The sequence below is a fragment of the Apostichopus japonicus genome, chromosome 15 (assembly GCF_037975245.1).
Source record: "Apostichopus japonicus isolate 1M-3 chromosome 15, ASM3797524v1, whole genome shotgun sequence".
NCBI lineage: Eukaryota > Metazoa > Echinodermata > Holothuroidea > Aspidochirotida > Stichopodidae > Apostichopus > Apostichopus japonicus.
In genome coordinates this window covers 21,452,243-21,477,732 of record NC_092575.1, presented here as the reverse complement: position 1 = coordinate 21,477,732, position 25,490 = coordinate 21,452,243, and the positions used below count along the sequence as shown (strand labels likewise).

Sequence of the window (25,490 nt, the reverse complement as noted above, 5' to 3'; positions counted from 1 at the left end):
AAACAGATGAATAAAGTCCAGCCGGCACCCCCCCCCCCCTCCCCTCCGCTGAGAGAGTGTCACACAAACTGACCTGTATGCAGATTTTTGGACCCAGAAAGTTCGAATGATTGATTATATAGCTTCAAATTGTTATCAATAAATCTACTCACTAAATTTCACACCGTAGAGCATCTCTGGCGGGCCGGACGCAACCCTGCGGCGGGCCGGACTGTGGCCCGCGGGCCGTAGGTTGGACAACCCTGGTTTAAGGGTTGTCCTCACACTAAGAGAGTATACCAGAAATCTGTCATGCGATGTATGACGTCATTTGATAATACTATGATAACGCATAAGACCCTTACCGAATCATGAAAGCCGTTGGACACGGCGAATGAAAGTTGCCAGTCAAATTTGCTATACCATTATGAGAGCATTTTTCGTTGCTATTAACTTACCTAACGTTATGAAATGTCTTCTCGCTCTTTTTTTTCTCTTTTTTTTTGTCAAATTAAAACAGCAAATAGAGCGTAAAATAAGAACAAAAATGGTCATTTTCATTCAATATTTGCAGCCGTTTAGAAACCACGAACCAGTCTCAAATAAAATTGGGTAGTGTTGACATGAGCATATCAGAAATGAAAACTTCCGTGTTTTACTGTATATGGGCATGTATAGGCCTAAGTCTATAGAAACGGAAAATTTAGCGAAGGCAGATCATAATACTATTTTTGTTCTTCTTGAACATTTGTGGTGAAGGGTATAGGGGTGGGGGATGTTTCGCTTTACTTGGACGGTTATACCGGTGGTTAAAAAGAACCGAATCTGATCTAAAACTAATGTCTTCTCGGCTATTTTCTCAAGACAGCACCATGCAGTTATCATTTGTATTATTCCTGGGGCGCAACCACTTTTTTTACTGGGATGGCTAAGATGTTAAGTCCTCCAGGGAGTGGTCTAATGGGGGGGGGGAGGAAGTCCTCTCCCATTTGACAAATTCGGGTAAAATAGAGGGTGCTTACGGATGGAGACTGGTGCTGTATTTTGCAATTTTTGGAACGATATTAAAGAAATTTCGACTGTTGTATCGTACAAACATGTTATATATTGATGTAAAGTACACATGTATGTTTTCTAAGAGTCTACCAAAATGAGTATTATTTATTGTAAACATTAAAGGTTTTTAGTAAACAATGAATTAAGGCAGTTCTTTACACTTGATTAAGAAAATGCGTGGGAAGGAAACTCACAATTTCGAAACCATGGTAACAGACAGTGGGTAGTCTAAGCTTCGCATTAAAACATCCACTGTGTTTATCTTGGACCATAGTTTCGTAATATTATGACATAATCATTTCTCATAAAATCTTAGAAATGTAAACGAAGCGAAAAGTCACAACCGGAGCGTGGAGATCATTAATGTATCCTTAAATGATTGTTAATTTCTTTTGATGAAGGGATGAAGAACGGAATATGGAACGCTATTTGTTAACTCTAACCACTAATGGCTCAAGCAAGTTGTTGGGTAAGGTTAAAACCAATATCACAAAGCAGTTCCCTTTATTTCGATACCGAGTTCAATATTACTGCTGAATTTTAACCAGGATCAAAAAGGATATTTTAGTGGGTTTTTTTTGTGTTGGGTAATAAACTGTAATTTCGTGCTTCAAAGCACACAGTCGCAGTACTGACAATATGAGCAGCATGGCTTTATATCAGAGAAATGTTAGGAACTGTTCATACTAACAGTGCCAGTGCTTCGAAGCACGATATGGGAGGAGAGTATAGAGTGGTATTAGCATTACGAAATAGCCCTAACCGGCTGATCATTCCGCTAGCTCATTCCGAACTTAACCCTCTGTCATGGGCGTCAGCAGGTTTCAGAAAGTGGGGGGGGGGGGGACACTATACTATCTAAGCGGAGCGCCACCATTGGTTGGCGCGTAGCGTACCAGAAAATTTTGGGTACATAAGACACCTTAGATCGCAGGAGACGGCCTTCCTGAGTCGTTTTTAGTTACATCAGAACCAGATCTGTGAGGAGAAATTTTGTCTCACAAAACTAAATTCCGACAGAAAGTACTGGTAGAAAGATGCCGTTCTGACACCAAGGGAAACGAATTACACAGCGTCCATCTCAAACGAAATATTTTCGGTAGTTTGGTATCATATAATACCCTGCATACAGGCAGAATACTGTCTGTAGGGCCTAAAATATATGATATTACCTTCCTGGTGGGGTCTTCGACTTGTTTTCAAGTTGAAATGCGTCGTTTTCTCTGATTTACAGTGTAGGGCAAGGGGAATTCCATTTCTGGCGAGAAGGGGTGCTTCCACAAAACACTCTAAAACATCGTTCAAACATCGCACAAACTTTTAGCAGAGGTCTCGGACGAAGCGGGGAGGGTGAATATCGGAGGAAGGGGGATAAAGGGCCAAGCACTGTTCTAATTTCCAGTGCAATTTATTGATAATGATTCTTAAGTTAGATTCTACTTGAATCAGCTCAGCAATTGTGATAGAAAATCGCGCATATGCATGTGATTTTTTTAATAACTGCTCTGAAAAGTGGGGGGACAAATGATATGATATCCCCTCCACTTTTGAAAGTGGGGGGGACATGTCCCCCCCCGTCCCCCACCTGTTGACGCCCATGCCCTCTGTGTATAATCACACACACGTTATAGGCCCACAATATACGAAACCATACAAGAACACTTCTTTTGAATAAATTTCGTAAAAGATTCATTTAGTAGCCTATTAGTGCTTTCTGCACTCTATCCATCCTTGTGCTGCTTTGTTCGGGAGTATTTACATACAAATATGTGACCTTTATACATTTTTATCTATTTATAATACCTTATTTTCCTATTTGTTAGTTTGTGTTGAACATTTTACCGGAACAAACAGCAGAAGAAATGCCGAAACAATGCGTACTGCCAGTGATATTCTTATTGTCCTTGTTGGCGTTCATTGTATTACACGTCAGAAGTGTACGAGTTGCCCGCAAGCCTGTATTCAGTTACACTCAGAAGTGAGCTAAACGTCACGTGTCATTCGGGTTCTAAATTTGTTCGAAGAAATTAGGTCGCGAGGGTCTGTAAATTTCAATTAAAAATTGTCACAATCTAGCGGCACCAAACTTTACCGAGAGTTGGTCCCAAATTTAGCATGCTAAAATTTGCTAAAAGTTTTTAAGAAAAAAAAAACAAGTAAGGTACTCTAATATATTCCCAGTTATCGAGGAGTATTGATTGGACAATTGAATGTATCATCAATAAGGCAACATGGCTTTGGTCATGCTAGGTAGTATATATAGAATTGATTGTTGAAAGATGAGCCTTATCGATTATTATCTGACTTCCTAGCACATTTAGGGACCAATTATTGATTACCTTTGAGTAAATATAACGGTACCTGGAATACGTCACTTTGATCTCTTATTGCTAGGTGTAACGATAGTCCAGTTAGCCTATGCGTGGGTTATTATACGTCTTGGAACGTGAACGTTACAATAGTGACGTCCGCAGAAACATCGTTTTTTTTTTTAATAACCTCTTAACTGTTCAAAGAATTATTAACCGGTTTGCATTCATAATTGAACCGGTTAACCCGAGAAAGGTTTTTTTTTAACTTCTTTAATTTGAAAGGTTTTCAATCCGCCCTCCCCCACCCACCTCTTGGCTTGGGGACGCCCACGACTACGTTGCAAATGTAGCTTATCGGAATTTTCGTGACTGAGGAATTAATCATAATTATTGCCTTATGATTAATCTTGAGAACAACATTTATCAGAAAAATTATGCTCAAAATGATTGTGGAAATGTTAAATCGTCTTATATGCCTCCGTCGCCCGTCCTTCATTATATTGAAAGAACTAAAAGGCTCAAACTTATAAAAAATAAAATAAAAAAAACTACGGAAAGATAATAAAAACGACACTGTCAATGCATCGGTACCTCCATGTACCTCCAAGTATGATTCCTACTAACCTTGAAGACAATGTAATTTCGTAATATTTTCGTCTTCATTTTTGGTTATATAAAGGGGTATGAAAGAACTGACAGCCAATATCATTGAGTCTTTCGTAATTAATCTATACCTTTCACGGGAAACTGCACATTTATAATGACAGGTCTTTGCCATCAGGAATTCTGAGGGTTTCAATAGAAGATAAAAAATGAATTCCAGCTGTCACGTGTTTTTATTTACTACAGTTCTATATTAGGTTTCTCTTTAATTGACAGTTTTGTAGTTCCACACGGAACTATGAACAACCAAAAGTGACAGGATTTCGCTGTGGTCTGTGAACGAATAGGTTAAAGATGTTATGCAGCACAAACAATAAAACCATGGATGGATGGATGGATGGATGGATGGATATATATATATATAACCAGAAAATAGATTCTTTTCCGACCAGCGATCGCCAATTGCGAATGCAACTATTATTCAAGGTCCATCAGTATGGAGGAAATTTCCAAACTTACCCAGCTTTGGATATTTCGAGCCTGCGCACTAACTTAAAAGGTTACCAGTTCATTCTAGACACGGTAGAGGGAGAGTGCCGAGGTCAGTGTGAGGAGACAGGTGAGCGAGGAGCGAAGTCAATATTTAGACATACTATGGCATTACATTGAAAATGGAGAGCAGCACTCAACATGCACTTGTTACATATATGTCAGGACTGTGCAAAAGTCATATGATCTGTTTTCATGTTTATAAGGCGTGGTTTTGAAGCTTGTGGATATATCATTTCAAGTGCAACGTACGTGTTAAAAGTAAATAGTACACATGATACCCTCGCAGAAGGATATATTTATACCATTACAGTGCGGTTATTGTACTATATATAGTACAGTCGAGTTGGCTTATACATCTGCTGGTATCTCAAATTTGACACAACATTTTGTTTAGTTACGCTTGAAATGATTATACCTATACACGACTGTAATTACTAAATGGATTGATTTTGAACGTGTAAACACAGTATAAGAACAACCATATGTAAGGAGTACTCCATATAGCAGCATACAACATGGTACATAAACCTAGTTTCGATTGACATTCAAAATATTAATTGGTTCGACCAACTTGGTTGTCTGAATGAATGAAAGTTGCAGCCAGAGTATAGGGAGCTACTTTCTTGTTAAAACGTCACCTTTTTCCTTCCCCGTTACCAATTTACCCTGCAATTTTAGGAGACAGAAAGTGGCGGCGGTCGAGCAGGAAATGTCAGATAATACCTGGACTTGATATGCAGTCTTGAAAATAGTACAAGATCTAACTCAAGACCTAAACCCGTATCATAAATCAACTTAATCCCCAGCCCACCAGCAAAACGGAGTAAAATTCGTTCCCTATATGCATGATTCCTTTCCTTAAATCTTTTCACATCATTTTCCAAATCTCTGAAGTCTTACAAGTTAATAGATTGAAACATTATGCCTACGTCTGCTACCAACAATCACATCATGTCATTATGTTTGACTTTCAAGATAAAAGATAGAATATGTACAAATATAAAATTTGATCTCCCAAAATAAGAACAACAAGAAATAAATTTAGCAAAAATGGCAAATTATAGACTGCTAACGAACGAGGTCTAATCTTCCGATGAGAAATGCGACTTAACTAAATACTAAATACTAAACTAAATACAGACTTAACTCTCTCTCTGTAGGATTAGTTTTTTTTTGCAATCACCAATGTTTTCAATGACCAATGTTTGCAATCACCAATGTTTGCAATCACCAATGTTTGCAATCACCAATGTTTGTAATCACCAATGTTTTCAATCACCAATATTTGCAATCACCAATGTTTGCAATCACCAATGTTTGCAATCACCAATGTTTGTAATCACCAATGTTTGCAATCACCAATGTTTGCAATCACCAATATTTGCAATCATCAATGTTTTCAATCACCAATGTTTGCAATCATCAATGATTACAATCACCAAATGTTTGCAATCACCAATGTTTGCAATCACCGATGTTTGCAATCACCAATATTTGCAAACACTCTCCTCCTCAAACCGATGTCTTCTGCGTTAAATGCAGAGAAAGATTAGACCGTTGAAACCAGGAAACGTTATAGGTAGAACACTCGGTGAGCTTCTTTTGTTTTCTGACCTCATTAACTTACTTTTATTACCAGTTTTCTGCAAATCCATCATTATAATTACAAATTATTATGAAGAGAGAATGTACTGACACGCGCTCTTGCACTTACGAGTAATTATAAAAGCCTGTATTGTATAACGTCCATATAAGGCCATTCCAAAGCCAATAATATCGCCTATAGTAAAAAAAAAAATAGAAAAAAGTCGTTTGCCAAATTGTTATATGAAACTGTAGAGCCTGTAAAATCACCGTCATTACAGCCATATATGAATATGTCATTGCGATAATGGTGGACCTTAATAATACCCCAAGACGAAGAAATATTAACGATAAAGCAAATTGAAAACTATATGGTTTTATATAAGAGAGGATGTGAGACTATTAGTAAGAATTTCAGTGAAAGAGGGAGAGAGAGCGATAGCTATATGAGCCAGCATACAACGTAAAGGATACTGATTAGACACAGTAATTATTCAAAGCTCTCTAATATTGACAATACAGCAACTGTTGCAACACGAGGTCTAGTGTTGTCACCAGGCATACATTTGACACAGGCGCGTAGCCAGGAATTGCCAAGGGAGGGGCAAACCTGTTGGCAAACTATATCTGAGCCGCAGATTCTTTATTGAAAACTATCTAAGCGTAGCGCAACCATGTGTTGGCGCTACTCGTACAAGGAAATTTTGGCTGAATATGCCTCCCAGATCGCTGGAAATGGCACTTCCCAGGCCGTGTAAGTTGCATCTGGGCTTGAAATTACTAGCGATATCATAAAAACATACAAAAAAAATATGCTCAAGGGGGGGGGGGCGGTTGCCCCCTTCGCCCCCTTGGCTACGCGCCTGATTTGACACCGGCGTCAGGACTGTAGTTATTGCTAACACAGAATATAATGATGAAACACCATGCACAACGCTGATCACCCGCGAGACTGCTGTCACCAGAGCTTTATGGCTAACGAAATGTGTGGTACCGACACCGCATGCATAATGGTGACCACCCAACGACACCGTGTCGATGATACTATGCAGTGCTACTGTGCCGTTGACACAAGGTGTGGTGATGACACCAGACACTCTCATGACCACCAGTGATGTTGCTGATATCATGCATCTTTAGCACCAATACTATACTGCGGGCTCATATCTATTTTGTTGTCCTATGTTGTGACTGTCTTCTTATTTCGTCATTGATTTTTTTTAATTCCGTCATTTCCCTATAATTTCAATAACATATCTGTTGAGCATTTGTAACAGGATTTACTGTCCACCGCATCGAATACAGACACGATTTGTATATATATATATATATATATATATATATATATATATATATATACATATATATTCAATTGTTCAATTCAATTAATAATTCATTGACAACGAAACGAAAGTGACAAACAACTGCGTCAGTAATAGTGTATTGAATTAACATTATATTGTACGGTCACTGTCAATACAAATCATTTACATATGAATAACCTTAATGAGGGCGAATCAATTTGAAATACCACAGATGCATATACATATAATATAAATTTGACCAGCATGGACAAGCATTATCAAGGAAATAATTTAAGGCGTAATTATATACACACTTTAAGCTGTTTTTGCATAAGCACTCTACTATAGTAGTAGTGCAGACAATGCATATCGTGAGCTGCAATTGATCGATTGTTTACAATAAAACAAATTTTACCAAAAAAATATATGCATATATTATATATATATATATATATATATATATATATATAATATATGCATATATTATATATATATATATATATAATATATGCATATATTATATATATATATATATATATATATGTATATATATATATATATATAATATATGCATATATTATATATATATATATATATATATATAATATATGCATATATTATATACATATATATATATGTATATATATATATATATATAATATATGCATATATTATATATATATATATATATATATATATATATATATATATATATATATATATATATATATATATATATATATATATATAATATTTTGTTGTTGTTAAGTTTTTTTTTTAAGATTTAGCAACATATTGTGTTATTTGTTAGCAGGTTCTTAGTGCATTGGCCTGTCTAGTGTTAATTTACCAGTTGTTCAAAACAAGCTATTACGTAGTTATAGTGTTACCCCTAATCTACTAGTCTATACAAACAACGTCTGAAAATCTTATTTATTTTCAGTTATAATACAGTTATTTGGGAAGTTGTATAGTTTACTGCAGACTCTTATAGGATATACCGTATGTGCATCTTGTAAATGTTATTGTTCATTGATCTCTCTACACGCATGTCCACATGGCAAGCAATATCTGTATTTCTTTCTATTTGCCAATCAGTGGCTGGTACAATAATTTTTATTGAAATCATAAATTACAGATCTTATTGAGCTAATACAAACTTCTATTTGTATTTCACAAGTGTGAACTTAAAACACCGTACGGCCACATACATGAAACCGGAAAGGAAATACATAGTCGTACGAGGCACAAAGTACGGGGTGACCAAGAAGGATCCGCCCGGGTGCCCAACTATTCTAGGTTCGCCAATGCTTACACATAACAATTTTAATAAAATCATATACTCGCAACCGGCATCAGCATGTTTCATGCAGTTCGTTTAGTAACTTTCGAAGAATTCGGGCCAGGTTTTAAACTTCGGGCTAAAACTTTCGGCCAATTAAAGTTGGGACGGTCCAGTACACCTATGAGGAAATACATATGGGAGCAGAACATTTAGGTTACTTGTACTGTTAAGAACATTTGTGTTGGATCAGCACAACAATAACAACTCATTACAAACATGGGGGGAGGGTCGGAGACTCCGGGGTGTCCCCTTACAGTTTTGTGCACAATCTCAACAACAACATAAATTGCACCCATTTCAAGGAATTACGTTGTAATATCCTAATGCATGCTCAAAGTAATGTTTTGACTCGAGACCCTTTACAGGTATAAATCTGAATTTCTTTCTGGTGAAATCTGATCGAACCATCGATGGAAACAAGTATAGTTCTTAATGATGTTATTAAGCACTGAAAACACAACTGAGATCTTCATTACCGTCGTCTTCTAAAAGCATTTTTTATCTTCTGAGGATGGCGAATTTACCAGCGTGTCATCATCTAAGTTATACGGGCTATGAACAACTTTTATTGTGATGGAAAACATCAAAAGAGGAATCTTGGCTGACTCAACTGCAATCTTATTCAAGTAATACTGACAAGATAAATTGGCGACCAACCTCCCTGCAAAGATGTCCTTTTTTAATTTAGGTTTAAAGGAAAGACCAAAACCTCAAGTGGTGATTTACCATTCAACATTCAGTACTCATGCTTGAAATTGAAACCACGGAAGTAATAGTTTAAAAGCAAAATTAATATTTTCCATGATTACCAATTGAAAACAAGTATGTGTATAGTGTGTATTGCTAGCTGCGGGGATGGTACACAGACAGACAGACAGACAGACAGACAGACAGATAAACCTTCTAATAAATCAGACAGACAAATAAACCTTCTTATAAATATACCGATGAATGTTAACTGTAACAAGTTAACATTCAAAGTCAAATATATACGGTAGCTTATTAGGGACACAATGTAATAACAAATCACCAAAAAGTTTTAAAAAAGATCGAGATTTAACGTCTACGGTTTTAAATTAGACGTTCGAGGTTTACATTCGCAATGTGAATTTAAAAGTCAAACTGTCGAAATTTTAACAAATAAAATTTTGTCTTTTCCACTATACCACGTCAGTGGCGGCGGAACCGGGGGGGGGGGGCTTGGGGGGAAAAAGTGAAAAAAAAATGAAAAAGTTGAGGGGGCAAATGCATGATAAGCCCCCCCCCCCCCCCCAATATTTACCAAGGCTCCGAAACGTGCATCTGCCCATTTTTCAATGCATACTTGTCGATCTGTCCGATGCACACGTATACTTTATAGGTGTATTAATTTAGTAAATGCTGGGGGACCCTCGGCCCGTCCCCTGGCTATAGACCACATTGTCACCCCAACCACGTCTTCACGCCCCGTGAAAAGTGGAAGCAATGAGTGTGAGTACCGGTAAGCGCAACACAACTTCGTCTTAGGCCAATGACTTGCATCATTTCAGCCAGTTCTCCAACATCCCCTTACTCAGTGGCGGAGTGTCCATACAGTCAGGGGGCGGATGCCCCCTGACTGACTCAAATGGACTGCAGGCGCCCTGTTCAGCTTTTCACTACTTTTTACTTATTCGCGATTATTGACTATTTTATTGCGCTCTCATCTACCTTTGACATTTGCCATATTCTTTTGGTGTAATTTTTCGACAAAATGGCGACACTTATTTATTTTCCGTTTATCTGCAAATTAGCAAGGCCCGGAAAGGATCATTTCCTGCAATCTAGGGAGTATCTTTACTCAAAAATTTGCTGTACGCTCCGCGCCAACCTGTGGTGGCGCTCCGCTTAGATAGTGTCGAAAGCGCCCCTACAGACCATTATTGTCCCCCTGACCAATACCCCTAGCTCCGCCACTGCCCTTACTACACTCAAAAACGTCTTTGCGAGTACACTACGAGTAATAGGTACTCTCTTAAAACACCATCGAATATACAAATTACAATGTTTTTACAGACTTTTACGTGCAATCTGAGAAATTGCAGGCTTGAGACCCATATTTTAGGGCTAGGTATTCGCAGCATAAAACACTCGGGAAGTGCCGTTTCCGGCCATCTGGGGGTTTGAAAAACCCCAAAATTTTCTTGTACGCTCCGCGCCAACCGATGGTGGCGCTCCGCTTAGATAGTCTCCACACATTAGCCCCCCCAATAATTTTTCCGTTCCGCCGCGCCTGTACCACGTTATAAAAAAAAGACACCTTTTTAATCTCACATGCGAGACATTAATCGAGGGTATACACGATGTATACATTGATTATGTATTGCTATGCATAACTAGCTAACATCTACGTCACTGTATAAAAACAAAATCGTAATGCGAGATCTGATTGCATTGGTCATCAATTATCGAAGGCTGTAAGACAGGTCGGTATTTCTCACGAACAATTTACATTATTTTGAGACGTGAGATTTAACATTATTATGGAACGTGAGATAGGCCGGCATTTCTGATGAATAATTTTCATTATTTTGATACGTGAGATAACGGCATTTTCTCATGAATATTTAACACTATCTTGAGACGTGAGATTTAACTATAATTTGAGACGTGAGATAGGCCGGATTTCTCATGAATAGTTATCATTATTATGAGATATGAATATTTGAAGAAATAACCGCACTAAAATATTCTTGATGAGCTTCAATTGGCTATGGTGCACTGCAACTATATTGTTTGTGACATAAGATGATCTTGATTGTGTAAGGGACTCATGATCAGCGTTGCCAGTTTGACTTCTTAATCGTCCAAAACAAAATGGCAAATTTGGCGATTTTCAACTTTCATTGGCCGGTTGCGTTACCAGAAAGTGGCAACCATGCTCTTGGCGTAACATCTTCATGATATATATATGGTTAGTCTCGATGTAAAGACTGGGGCTGAGAGTGACTTTTTCTTGGCTGACGTTTCATTAAAACAAAAGTATCGAGATTGTAACACAATACGTGACATAAGAACAAGAGTTGCTTTCGGCTGGGGAAGGAATCGGGTCTGCTTTCCAAGGGGTCGGGAAGGACAGTTTCATTAAATTCCTGATTTACAGACAGAACTCTATAAAGTATCTCGATTGAAAACCACCGAGGATCGCAGCTTTCATCATATCCCACCCCACCCCTCGAAGCCCACCCTACCCCCCCCCGAAGCCCCCCCCCCCCGTTTGTGGAACTCACTTCCAGTAGATACTGGGTCTCTGGACTCACCTGATCAGTTCAATCATCGTCTTAAAACCCATCTTTTTTTTCCACATTTTTATTAGATGTTTTCTTTTTGTCTTCACCTGGAAAGCGCATCGAGCAACTTTTGTTGGATTCTGTGCTATATAAGACTAATTATTATGACTATTATGATTACTATTATTTAAAGCCCATATCCACAATTCACGACTTTGAAATTGATTGGCATAGTAGCTTCTGATTGGTGATTGTAATGTTACAAAGTTGTCAAAATTAACAGAAGCTGTCATTTATATGTTCATTGACTGTAGAATATAGAGACGTATATATACAGATCACGCAGCAGACGATGACACAGCCAGATGGGACAATTTTCTAATGCTATTACCACTATAAACTGTCCTATCATACCGTGCTTCAAAGCACTATTACTAACAGTACAAACAGTTCCTAACCTTTAAACATGATATTCATACTCCTCATACTGACAATACAAGTTCTTTGGGGAAAGCGGGACATGACAGTACAGTAAATAGCAAAGCTTATCAAATTGGGTGCAATTAAGTCACGAATGACTTCGAGTTGGTTAGAATCATATTTGATCTCTATAAAGTAAGGCAAAATATGTCACCAAAAACAGAACTAGTATTGTTCGATACAGGTAACAAACGCCTACAAAAAATACGACCTTCCTCACCTGTTTCGAACCTCTGGACATACAATCAGCGTCCATAGCCTAGTGGTTAGGGTGTCCGCATATAAAGCGGGGGGCATTCCGTTTAAACATCAGAAACGATTTGCCGTCCCAGATAAACCAAAACAATTCCTTTACAATTACGACGGAATCGGATTAAAATAATCCGACGCGGATTAAAATATTCCGAATTTCTAAAACTTCTGCTCAATTCAGCAGAAATCTGTATGTCGCTTTGCCTTTACAACCATGCCGACATCTTCTCTATAAACTAGTTTCAATTCCTGCTACTCCTTGTCACTTTCGGTGATCATGTACTAAAGAAGAGCTAGTTTTGCTCGAAAACTCTGCAAAAACCAAACATTGGCTGTTTTACTTCCAATCACTTACCTAATTCAATTATTGTATCTCACTCGAGATCCAGCCTTTCTCTAAATGCAGCATAGTTTTTCCGTTATTCCTATATATATATATATATATATATATATATATATATATATATATATATATATATATATATATATATCTATATATACATATATATGTGTGTGCGTGTGTTCACCAGATTATAGCATAGCGAAGAGATTTTCAGTTATTTTCTCATAGCTGGGATGGCAATTATAATGGATTTAGTAAAGCTTAATGGGTTCGATGAACACCTTTACACGTTTATGCATTAGCAGACCGTAGAATTGTTACACCTTCTTTTGTATGTCAGTCGTCTAACAACTCGTTGTTCGGCTACGTATGGTGGCACTAACTTGAGGTGTCATGGGCAAGTTTTAGAAAGTATCGTATCTCGTTGACGAGGGTTTGAGACAAACCTTACTTTAGTACGGATTCGAAATTTCAAGAACGAACTATCACGAAACACGAAATTGTAGTAGCAGATCTTCAATTTGTGTTATCATGTAGGGTATAGAGATCCCGGAAGAAATGTGTAAACATCATCGCAAGCCCGGATCTCCAGTTAACCATCAGTGGCCATATGGAATGCCCATCTATCAGTTATTCAAGGTGACATAAAATATGTTCTGTGATAAAGAAGATAGATTACTTACTTGTTGTAGGGTCGTCCTTTCACACGGTTTAACAGTACATTTGTAATGTTACAGATTATAAACTATTCGTAGGACTATACTCTCCATTCTCCTGCCGCTTGCATGTATTATATATTACTGATGTGGACATATACTAAGAGCACTCGTAACTTAAATTAAATTTACTCATGAGTAAGTAATCTCGTGAGTAATTGCTGGATTCTCTACTGTCAGTCAGTTGCTATATGGACTCACTGCTCACAAAGATCAAGTTCAAAGCATACACACTGACTTTAAAGAAAAGTCACCCAAAATATCGTTTTGCTGCTGATGTCAACCTGTATAGTACTGTTCTACGTGTAAAGTTGTGCTTTTTACGTTTATGAACCAGCGGGACGTCACGGACAAAAAGGGCACTAAAAACCAAATCCTATCCGCAAAGAAACTAAACTACTAGCAACAATAAAGCCACAACACCCACGCGAACCACCCCAGCCCCTCCCCCACATCGAACCAAAAAACCCATGGCCCGAGAAAGCAGGTTTCGATAAGCGTTCAAAATCCACCTCAATTTGAAATCCGCAGAGTTTATAGAGTTGTGTTGTACACGAGGTTTGCCAGTTAACGTTTGCAGTAGCTTCGTTTAGTTGAAAAATTCATAGGATTTGCATATTATTACAGTTACGCGGCGAGGATCAAAAACCATGCTTCATTGAACTGTCAAATCCAGCCAGGTTATAGGTTTGTGATCTATGGCGGGCGTTTACTTTCTTCTCGATTGTTGTTATAGTTTACCTTAGATAATGAATACACTTTCATTCCTACACAGGACCACGTGATCAGGAAGATGTTTTATCTATATATAGTGCAGAATCAGACAATTCTATAGAAGAGCTTGAACAAACATATATCTTAAACAAAAGCCGATCATGGCATTCTTATAAGTTCGTTACGGCAAGTTTAGTTTAGAATTCAAGCTATTCAGTGTACGGACATTCATTTAACACTTTCACAACTATCATGAGAGAGTCGAACGCTATAATAAATCACATATTCAAGAATTTGAGCAATCATTGGTACAGCATATATCAGTCAATATTATTGAATGGATTGGTTAACTAAATAACTCACGACACAAAGGTTATTAAGATCTCATGAATATTCATATTAATCATTTAAATGTTACTGATACACGCATTGATTGGCGAAGCCGAGAACAGTCTATAACAGTGGCGTAGCTAGAGGTTTTAGCGCCCGGGTGCAAGAGTAGAAAATTGCGCCCCCCCTTTCAATAGTGAAAGAAAAAAAATTGGTTATATTTTTCGGGCAAGGGGTTACAGCCCCCCCCCCCCCCTTAATCAAATTGTGCTCCTACGCCTGTGATATTTCCACCTTTCGAAATCTACTGCCTTGGAACTGTATACTGATATACCCGAAATTTCCGTAACATGTAGTCAGTACAGAATACAGAACAGAATAAAAAAGAAAGAGAAAACGGTCGAAATGGACTGAAAAGAAATCACAATCTATAAATTTGCTAATAAAAGCAACTACATTCAGATCAGATTTTTATTAGTAACTGGAAAATATTCATGCCTGACGACACATCAATTTCGTCATGTTTTTCTAAAAAGTGCTTATTTTTTTTTTACTCTCATTCTCCCATTTCAGCGCCCCCTAAACCCGCGCCCGGGGGCACGTGCCCTCCCTTGACCCCCCTTAGCTACGCCACTGGTCTATAGGGTGCACACCAGCCTCCGTTTTAATATCCTTAATGCCGTTTTAATACGGATACTTGGTACGCTTGTGTACAAGTTTGTCGCAATATTCTAACTATAAATGCGTGTTGTTATGTTAAGAGATTCTTTTGGGATAGTTTGCGATTTCTATTCTGACAATTTGAATTACAAATAACAGTCAGTCATTTTTTAACTACTGGCTTATGCCGCTAATGGATGGCCGGGTGGGGGGGGGGCGCAGTGACCATTTCCCGAAGGTCCCGATTACCGTCAGTCTGCTCAGAACTCATTATAAAATACTTTGACGTTGGGTGGAACAGAAGTCATCCAATTAAGAAAGAGCCCGCGCACACGAAAAACTTAAGTGTACTGGACTGATAGGCCCATACACTCTCAGCCCCAGACCAGTGACGTGCACAAGTGGGGGGGGGCATAGTCCACTAATACGGATGTAACCCCTTTTTTCAACCTTACACCAATATTTATTAGAACCTTGCATTGGGGGCTACCTCTATAGACCTAACTTTAAAGTCTAAATACGTCTGAGAAATGCACCATTCCACGTCCGGGGACGACCGACCAACCCCTCCATAGGAAGACGACTGCAATAAGCCAGGGAAACAAACCGTCCATAATAAAATCATTCATTCGCCTCTGGTCCTCTCATGACGGTTCCGGCCCCTACCTTAATCAGTCGGGTAAATGTTGAATGAATTATTATTTATTAGCACAACCTTCCGCATTAAAGCTGCTTATAAAGACCTAAATTACAATCTAAATAGGCTTTTGTCCCAGAATGCACCATTTGACTTGTATCTATTTTCTTCTGGATCCCAGACCCTCATGGTTTGAAAGACCCCAAGGCAGAACCACCTCCTTTAAAAGTGCTTCATTCACATCTGGCCCTCCCATAAGGATTCAGGACCCTATCGAAATCAGTCGGACAGTTTTGGAGTTTCTTATTATTTGTCTTGCATTTAGAACTACTTGTATATACCTAACTATATGCCTCGGAGTGCACCATTTGACACTTAAAACTTTTAATTTCTTTCTGGGGTTCGAACCCCCCCCCCCCAACACACACACATATATAGGGGTTGGCTAAAATGACCCAAGGGCAACCCCCCCCCCTTTATCAAATCCTTTATTCGCCCATGGGCCTCCCACCAAAGTTCAGTTACATACCTTAATCAGTCCGAGGAAATTCGAATTTTGTTCACCCCCCCCCCACCCCTCCTCCACACCTTTTAATTCCGTTGCACGCCACTGCCCCAGTCCCCTGACGGACATTAGGACTATGGCCATGTGCTCATGGTATATATCGAGCACAGTATCACGATTTCCTTGTAACGAGTACAGCATCTATATACACTTGTTTCAAGACAAAAGACGTTTGATATCTACGCCACTAAACCGTACAACGTGTAAACTTGAGCTTATATAACACCATCACACGCGCTCCAGAAATTAACGTCTGCGAATTTGATCAAGGAGAAAATAAAAATGTCAGACGATGCGATCGATCAAAATAGTATGTCGATACGCACTTTACTTCATCTTGGCTAATACCTATACCTAATAGTACTTTGCCTAATAAAATTTGCGGGAAGCTTCAAGCAATATAAGACATGAAATCAAATCATCCATGCACGCAAGCATTAATGTATAGTGAGCGGTGTATATAAGTACCCATTACTGATTTCACTAATTCACGCTGTTGAATGCACTGTTTACGTCAGTTTCTATACATAGTCTACCACTTACAGAGCCTATATATACATGTGAAAGTTTGCATAAAAATCGAGCTATAGCCTATGTTTGAAGGAGAGTCGACTATGTGTTCATATTTGTCAGGATACATTAATATCAAGTTATGTATTGATTTAGAGAAGACTATGATGATACAGTAAAACCGGGTATGACTGTAAATGGCTGTACCAGGGATAGATCCAGGATTTTAATAGGGGTTGGTCCTGGGGTTGTTGAAGCCTACATTCCATGCATAGAGGTATCTGGGATTATTCTTCTCCAGACTAAAATAAAAACAAATATTGACATTTTAGTGCATTTCGCAAAGGGCTGGGTTAGTTACACCTCTACACCCTCCACACAGGAGACTTGCCCATACACCTGTGGACGATTGTTCCCCTCCCGCCCCCCCTCACAATCTGTGCCACCATGTGTTAGAAAACCAACAGTGAAAGGACACGAGTATATAGTGTGACCCCTCCCTAAATTGTCGGTGCCCCTCCATCTCAGAACTCATTGCTATACGGGCCTCTTGCTATATTCGTATTCCACTTTCACCCCATCATTTCATCCAATTTAATCATGCAATATTGTATAGGAATTCTACGAGGTGGAATAATGATCCTTCTCATCTGAAAAGGTGAAATTAAATGCAAGTTCTTGGACTGAACAGTTAAATGACAATAACAGCTTCATCTGCGATTCTTACACTTAAATAAACTAGGCCAGGGACGTAGCCAGGGGGAGCAATGGGGATCAACTGCTCACTCCCCCGCCCCTTTCAATGTGTCAAAAAAGTGCCAAAAACTAGTTTTGTTTGCATGGTATTTCGTCAGTGCTCTTTTGATGTTGAATACTCGTCAGCTCCGTTAACTCGATTTATAATAGTAGTAACGTTTAGGCCTACTGATTCAGCTAGGCTTATATAGTTTGGCAGATGCAATTAGCTAAATTTACCCTATAGCTTATTACAAGCCTACAGTTGGCCACCCTCGTGAAAATATGCATGCATTTCCTGCATTACGTCCTTGAAGTATTTATTGTTAAAATTGTCACAATTTTGAAGAAAACGCAAACGTTTTGTTTCTCTTTAGTTCTTACTTTATTGATGAGACCTTATATTGAAAAGGGTTACAATTTTGCTTTAAAGGATGTGAAGTTACCAATTACCTACTAGCTGGTATATGGATTCATAATGTTGTTAATGAATCGGCCCCCAATTCGACGAAAATTGGATGAAGCTTTGTAAACAAAAAATTTACAAAAAAATTGTCAGTGCAACATGTGCATCTGTGACATCATACCTCTTTACTTCAAGTTCACCTTTGATACAAAACTGGTCAACATTAAATGTTGTCTCGAAAACTATATATACACACCATATATAGGCCTGCATATGTAACATTTACAAGTTTGATATCAAACATTGAATAAGTGTCTTGTTCGTTTCCCGTTACAATCAATTACATTCAATCATTTTAATTTGGTATCAAGACTTCTAGTCAAAGAGAAAGTTGACAAATGACGCATTGGTGCGATAGTATTTCGCGGGGAAGCCATCTATCAAAAACTAGCGAATTCTAGACAGTTTCCAGGAACAAACACAGTGAAATTAATCACCCTTTTATCTTTGGAAGCTTATAGTCACTGTTCAAACTTGAAGGTATACTATAGTTCCTACTTTTGAACAAAATGATCTCGTCAATCAGTTTCATACGGAAAAGAGATTAAAAATACCGTCGAGATGAAAATAATACACAAATGAATCATTTTATTTGCATTGAACAAGGACGTTTTACGCCGACGAAAAGAAGAAGTAATCTATCCAATATTTATCAACAATATAAAAAAGATATTATCGTTGCAAGTGAATGACGAAATAAATCCTTGATGATAAATAAAACTTAAAATGAACATAAAGATTTATAGACTGTATTAAAGGAGTGTTCCGCTGACAGATAATATATACACAAAACACCTGTATGCGGGTAAGACAAATATTTGACCCATATACTTACATTGATAAACTAATTAATCACAATGTCTGTTATATAGATGTTAGAAAAGATCAATTGCTTTTGCCAGGTAAATAAAACAACTGACATTTACTCTAAAAAATTAAAAATAAATGATGGTTGATTATGATGCTCTATGACGTAATTATATAGTAGCTATAGACTACTCAAAATATGATGTCCTTTGTGTTATTTGTTGTTACTTTGGTGATAACGTCAATATATTTTAGGTTATACAGCTGCCAGTTCTCAATATGGGCGACACGCGGGCCAAACCTTCCCGCGAAAGATTTTAATCCCGTCCACAATTTATGCACAAATATGGTACTTTTGGACCCTGCATAAGACCTTAGGCTTCGACACCATATACCAACATATCCTTCTCATTGCTCAATATAACATAAATATAATGAGATTTTTTAAAGCCATAACGGCACTTCTCTCACTAGTTTCTATATACCTGCATAATTACATTGTGTGTAACCAAATCCATTGCGCTGTTTCTTGTTTTATATAGCATTACGTATATCAAAGATAATGCTATAGATCTGCGCATACACTGCAGCAATTGTATAATACTGACCTTTATAGCAAAATGACAAAATCACCGGAACAGTTACTATCTTAACCTGATGTATTATTTATATCTTGAATGATCACGATTGCCTTCCTAGTCAAGTAGTCTATATCTACGTCATTATTTCCCAGTTGCAGTTACCGGGTGCCGGTGAAGATCATTAAGAACCACTTCATTTTCTCTCCAATATATTCATGTGCGTGTTGTTGTGTATTTTTTTAGTTTTAATGTTTTTGGCACTCACATGCACAGACAATCGCACGACAAGTTCACGATAACGCCAGTTCATAATTAACACGTGGGAGACTAGGATGCTATAGGATGATGAGAGTCAATACGTATAGATTATCGGGACTTTGTTATTTGCGAAATTAGGTAGACTTGTAACTTGGTTCCATTATTGATTTCTTTACTTTTATTTTTCTTTCTCTTATGGGAATTTTCATTTCTATACAAGCTTCTTACCTAATACATTTAACCTTACTTTTCTCCGCGCCAGTAGTCACATAAGGCCATTGTTCAAGCCTCTACTACTACTCTAACTTTTAATAGATTCTCAAACACTTGAGAAATGTTTCTTAAGTATTGATAATGTTTATAAATTGTCTTTTAAATTTTTGGCAAAGTGAGAAAACACAAATTACAGACATGACTGGGGTGATGTGGGGACTAAAATATACAGAAGTGTGTGCATAAGGGCCTGGATTAATTCAACATATTGTTTTTGTACCTTAGAAATGTAAAATGCATGTCTTTCAAATGAGACATGGACTTGCGTTATTCGCTGCTGATATAGCGCAAGATCTTCCATACAAAAGCATGATATCATCTATTTATAGGAATGTCCCAAGTTACCAGATGGTCCATGTCATGTTAATACCTGCATAATTACAAGTGTTAAAAACTGAAATATGGTTTCAGTTGTCATTAAATGCGAGTTCTAGCACCTCGGTAAAGTGTCTATATCTTCGTGGTGAGAAATCTTTTCGTTATAGTGAGTCGGCGATGAAACTTGCTGGTTTGTGTGAAGTCGTGCTGTGGTATGTGAGCCAGGTGTCTGGATCGCAAATGAGTCACATGTTCGATTTTGTGTATTTCAATGTTTTCGCCTATACACGTATCATGAAGAACACTTAGAGCAGCTATAATGATAAAACAGTTATGAGAAGCCATTATGAAAGGGATGGGGCAATTTTTGAGCAAAGTTAAGACATCGTTAACGTATTTTAAAGGGTAAAGGGTAGGGTAAAGGGTAGGGTAAAGGTTAGGGTAAAGGTTAGGGTAAAGGTTAGGGTAAAGGTTATAGGGTAAAGGTTAGGGTAAAGGTTAGGGTAAAGGTTAGGGTAAAGGGTAGGGTAAAGGGTAGGGTAAAGGGTAGGGTAAAGGGTAGGGTAAAGGGTAGGATAAAGGGTAGGGTAAAGGGTAGGGTAAAGTTTTCGGAACTTTTTTCTTGGCAAGACCCGTGAAAAGTTATCTTCATTTGGACATTTTGTTCGGTGCGAAACCAGGTTGGACTCATGAACCGCGGTAGCGCTTGTATAGCCAAGTAATGTCACTTTGCAGTAGAGTACTACTTTATGTTTTATTGTCATGTAGTTCTAGAACAAGTATGTGTTTTCCGAAAATGTGCATTAAGGTATATTATACCCTCTGTAGTGACACTGTCGGTGCACTTTCACAGATAGTTCCAGTAACTATACCCCACCCACCTTATCCTAAAGAAGTGTCGCAAACGCTAGGTATGGTGAGAGTGCATGTAACATTAACAGCCCCTCACCACCCTGTTCACCCCCTCCCCTCCCCCCCCAAAAAAAACAGTTGTTAGTACAACCTTGCATGTAGACCAAATATATTACCTAAATATCTAAATGCACATATTCACGTGTAATTTATATTTGGGCAGTGCATGGCGTAGGAAGGTACTTTTGAGTGGGGGGCTGAAGACTGATGGCCGGCCTGGGGGAGGGGTCTAAGGGGGAGGGGGTGTCCCCCTCCCCTTTGGAATTTTTTTGCATTTCCAGGTGGCCTCAGATGCAATTTGGTGCAGTATAGCACACTTCAACACCCACTCCATTTTGTAAATAATTTTGCATTTTCACCTGGCCTTAGATGCAATTTGGTGCTCCAAATGAGATTTTTTTTCTCCTTTGGAAATGAAAAAGGGCTTTTCTGACCTGCGAAGCGGGGGGGGGGGGCGGAATGATACTTCCGCCCCTCCATATTTTTCCCTGGGGGGAGGCTGGCGCCCCCAGCCCCCCGGTTCCTACGCCCTTGTATTTGGGGGGTAGCCAGAACCCTTAAATGATAATCCGCACCATCAAAGCAGCGCTGTATAACCCACCCCCCCCCCAATTAAAGAAAAACAAAAATTGTTATCAGTCTCATTTGTATTTCTGCGTTCTTTCATGTTTGAGAAATGATCTCGCGATTCATCAATTAAAGAATTTGGAATTTATAGTCTTATAAACAGACCATCATGTCAATTCCACAGATCATCAGTGAAACACACTATAAACTCAGTTTGAAAACAGAATGACGTCTCAAATAGATATGTTTACTATGTATTACATATTTGTTTATTTTAAGTTCATATTTCCGAAGTTTAAAAGGAGACGTTTAAGCTGAGTCGTGAGTATATCTAATAATAATAATAATCATAATAATCATAATAATATGGATCAACAGGGAACATGATGAAGGCTTGGACTTAAAGGGGTGGCGTCATCGTTTATTTACTCACTTTACAGAAACTATATGCAGTGGCGCTTTACAAAAACAACATTTATCTTTATACATTAAAGTATTCCAAGCACTCATTTCATATTTCTTCTTCTTTTCGTTTCCTGGTCTATGACATATTTAAGCTAAAGTCATCCTATAAGGAATCTCTCCCTCACTCTTAAAAAATGTGATAACCAAGAAAAATACTGAAACAAATGAATATATCATATTTGCTGCTAATTGTACAGACTGAATTTATATTTGTGAACAATAGGGCTATAACTTTTAAAGTCAGCTTTGCGCTTGTTGATGTTATACTCATTAGTTCAATTAACTGTAGCCAAGTAAAGCGACTCTTTACGCCTGTAGCCTATATGGTATATAGTACACGAGGTACAACTGAAAACATCTACCGATCTAGGGATAGGAATAAATTAACGAGTAGAAAATATTGGCTTAACTTTTGAATGGGGTGCACGAGAGGTCAAACCATTTATCCGCGAAACTTTGAAATAAACACTATCCATCAAATGGATTTTACACTCTTATGGTATATGTAGGCACTTGACCTGTAAACATCCAGCCTATCATATGCAATTATATTTGGAGTATGTATATGGCCTCTTACACTGTAATTTTTACAATTTATAATCTGTTACACAAAGGTTTATTTTATCAAAAAACGCTTATATCATTATATCTACAGTTTTTACTTATTTCCAACCAATAACTACATCTGATACTTGATATAAGAAAATTAAAAAAAGATATTAGGCTTTCTCTGTGACAATACAGTCTACGTCGAAAAACTTGAAGCTAAATGTTCTTATCTAAGATTTTGACTGGAATCAAACAGCGTTTACTCACCGATAAAGTCCGAATGGTGGATAGCCAAAACAGCTATTCCATGCAGTGAACCGGATTCGACTTGTTAACACGTCCAAACTGTACGTTGAACTCAGTCAATAGTTAGGTTACAGATAGAAAATAGAGCTAAGCAACGCTATATTAACCATCGATCTGATGCGGTATAAAAAATAAGGTTGTAAGTCACACATGTACAAACACATTGGTAAGTATACCCTTCAAGTCGCGCGCTGTGCATTCATCCTATACGTGTTATACGGTAGCCTTGGGAAGTCGCTCCATCTTTCGCCAAAAACAAAAAGAAAATAATTTGAAATTGCGGTACCGTAATGTATACTTGAGGCGGGAAAGTGTAGGGTGGAGGGTGATCTTTTTTTATTGAAATATTATCATAATCGGTTGCCACTATAGTTAATAGGGAATAGAAGGACTCCGTAAATGGGTGGTGGTGGCGGGGGAGGGTGTGGCGTGGGAGGTAGAGTATATCTTTTTCGCATCGGGTTGAATAGTACTTACATCACCACCTTGCTAGTATACATGCATTAACCGTATGCCTTATCACATTAGTATAGGTTTGTCAGCATCGAGACAATTATTCAGTCCCTTGGTTGAAAGTGCCTACTCTGCATCTACAAGTTAGTATAAGAAAAATGAAGAGAATGACATGTGAAACCGTAAGACAAACACGTTTCACGTTTCTCCTGGTACCGGTAGTTTAAATAAACTATAATTTATACCTTTGAGTAAATACAGTCGGTAAAATATTGTCCTATATCCAATTGGGCTTCCCATATGGCAATTGGGCCAATTTTCTTTTGAACAAGCCTCGCCGTGATACATTGGTATAGCTCAACTGTTCTTCAAGATGAGCCTTCATGATATCCATATATATCTCGTGTCACAGACAAGACTATCGTATGAAAATCAATTTAACCCAAACCTGGAACAAACGAAAGAATTCAAGCGTTATACTTTCCGTAAATAGGTAAGAAAAAGAGACAAATCAAAGATTAAAACACTGTATAAACTTGAGTGGTGTTTCTTAATTGTGATTACGGGTGGTTTATATCGACGCCGCATTCACTTAAACATCACCGTCTAAACATGAATCCGATCGGTACCGTATACGGTGGCAAATGTACCGTAATATGTTATATAATATTCTGCAGTCAGGCATATGACGAAACATTTAAGAAGTTAAAAGATCGTGACTGCTATATATAGCCCGACAGCGATATGCCCGAAGGATTGGTGTTAAATACTGGCACTTTAACCATAAAGCAACATAGTCACTACGGTAACCAACTGTATTAACAATTATTGGCACCATCTTGACCGTTTACAGTTCAAAATGTGTGTTACGTTTATCACAGTAAAAAATGTGATTAAGTTATGAGGTAAGAAAGAAAAAAAATAGAATAGAGAGATAGACTGAGAGAGAGAGAGATGGCGGGGCCGGGGGGAGGGGGGGGGGGTGGCGGGGTAAGTAAATGCTGACTTACAGGGAAATTTGTCAGGGAGAATATAAATACAAAGTTGATGTTACATGACCAACTTGTTTATATACCGAAGTTCCGCTAAGTAGCACGTACATTGAGAGGGGCCCAGATACTGTGGTTCGAGGATCTTGTTCAAGCGGGTTACAACCAACACTGTTCTAGAGCACGAGTATCGTAAATAAATATACGAGCTCAGGGTATAGTTAATGAACGTATGTCGTAATGTTAATCGTATTAATTCAGTCTGTACGACGCTACTTTAAAGTGATATGATATACTATCAACATCCCGTACATGTAACGCCATTCTTGTCAATGACTCAAAGTATGGTTTAAGGCATTGAAGACTCGCCCCAAACCGCGTGCGGCTATCTGAAAAAGTTAGCTACAAAATGCAGACAGTAATGAAACGTGATACCTTGTTATCTTTAGCTGGACCTGAGATGTCCATCGCTGTATCGTTGGGACACTGTGCTATGGGTATTGACCGCAGCTGTATTTACTGACTGTACACTAGTGTCTAATTACCGACGGTAGCAAGCTGTGTGTGTGTATTTTCTGGGATCGATGGTGGTGTCTAATACTTCTGTTACACCTCATTCTT

At 38.1% G+C, this 25,490-nt stretch overlaps 1 protein-coding gene across 3 annotated transcripts in view; it reads right to left on the bottom strand.

Annotated features, from left to right (window-relative positions):
• LOC139980689 (neuronal acetylcholine receptor subunit alpha-2-like) overlaps positions 1–23,596 on the bottom strand; it is a 43,546-nt gene extending 19,950 nt beyond the window's left edge. Inside the window, exon 1 of one of the 3 annotated variants that reach the window (XM_071992518.1) lies at positions 23,389–23,596. The gene's annotated coding sequence lies outside the window, so the exon portion shown is untranslated. Of the gene's footprint in view, positions 1–4,469; positions 4,494–13,741; positions 14,345–23,388 lie in introns of those variants that run through there. The other 2 variants (XM_071992520.1, XM_071992521.1) reach the window with 2 other exon arrangements.
• Between the last annotated feature and the right edge of the window lie 1,894 nt (positions 23,597–25,490).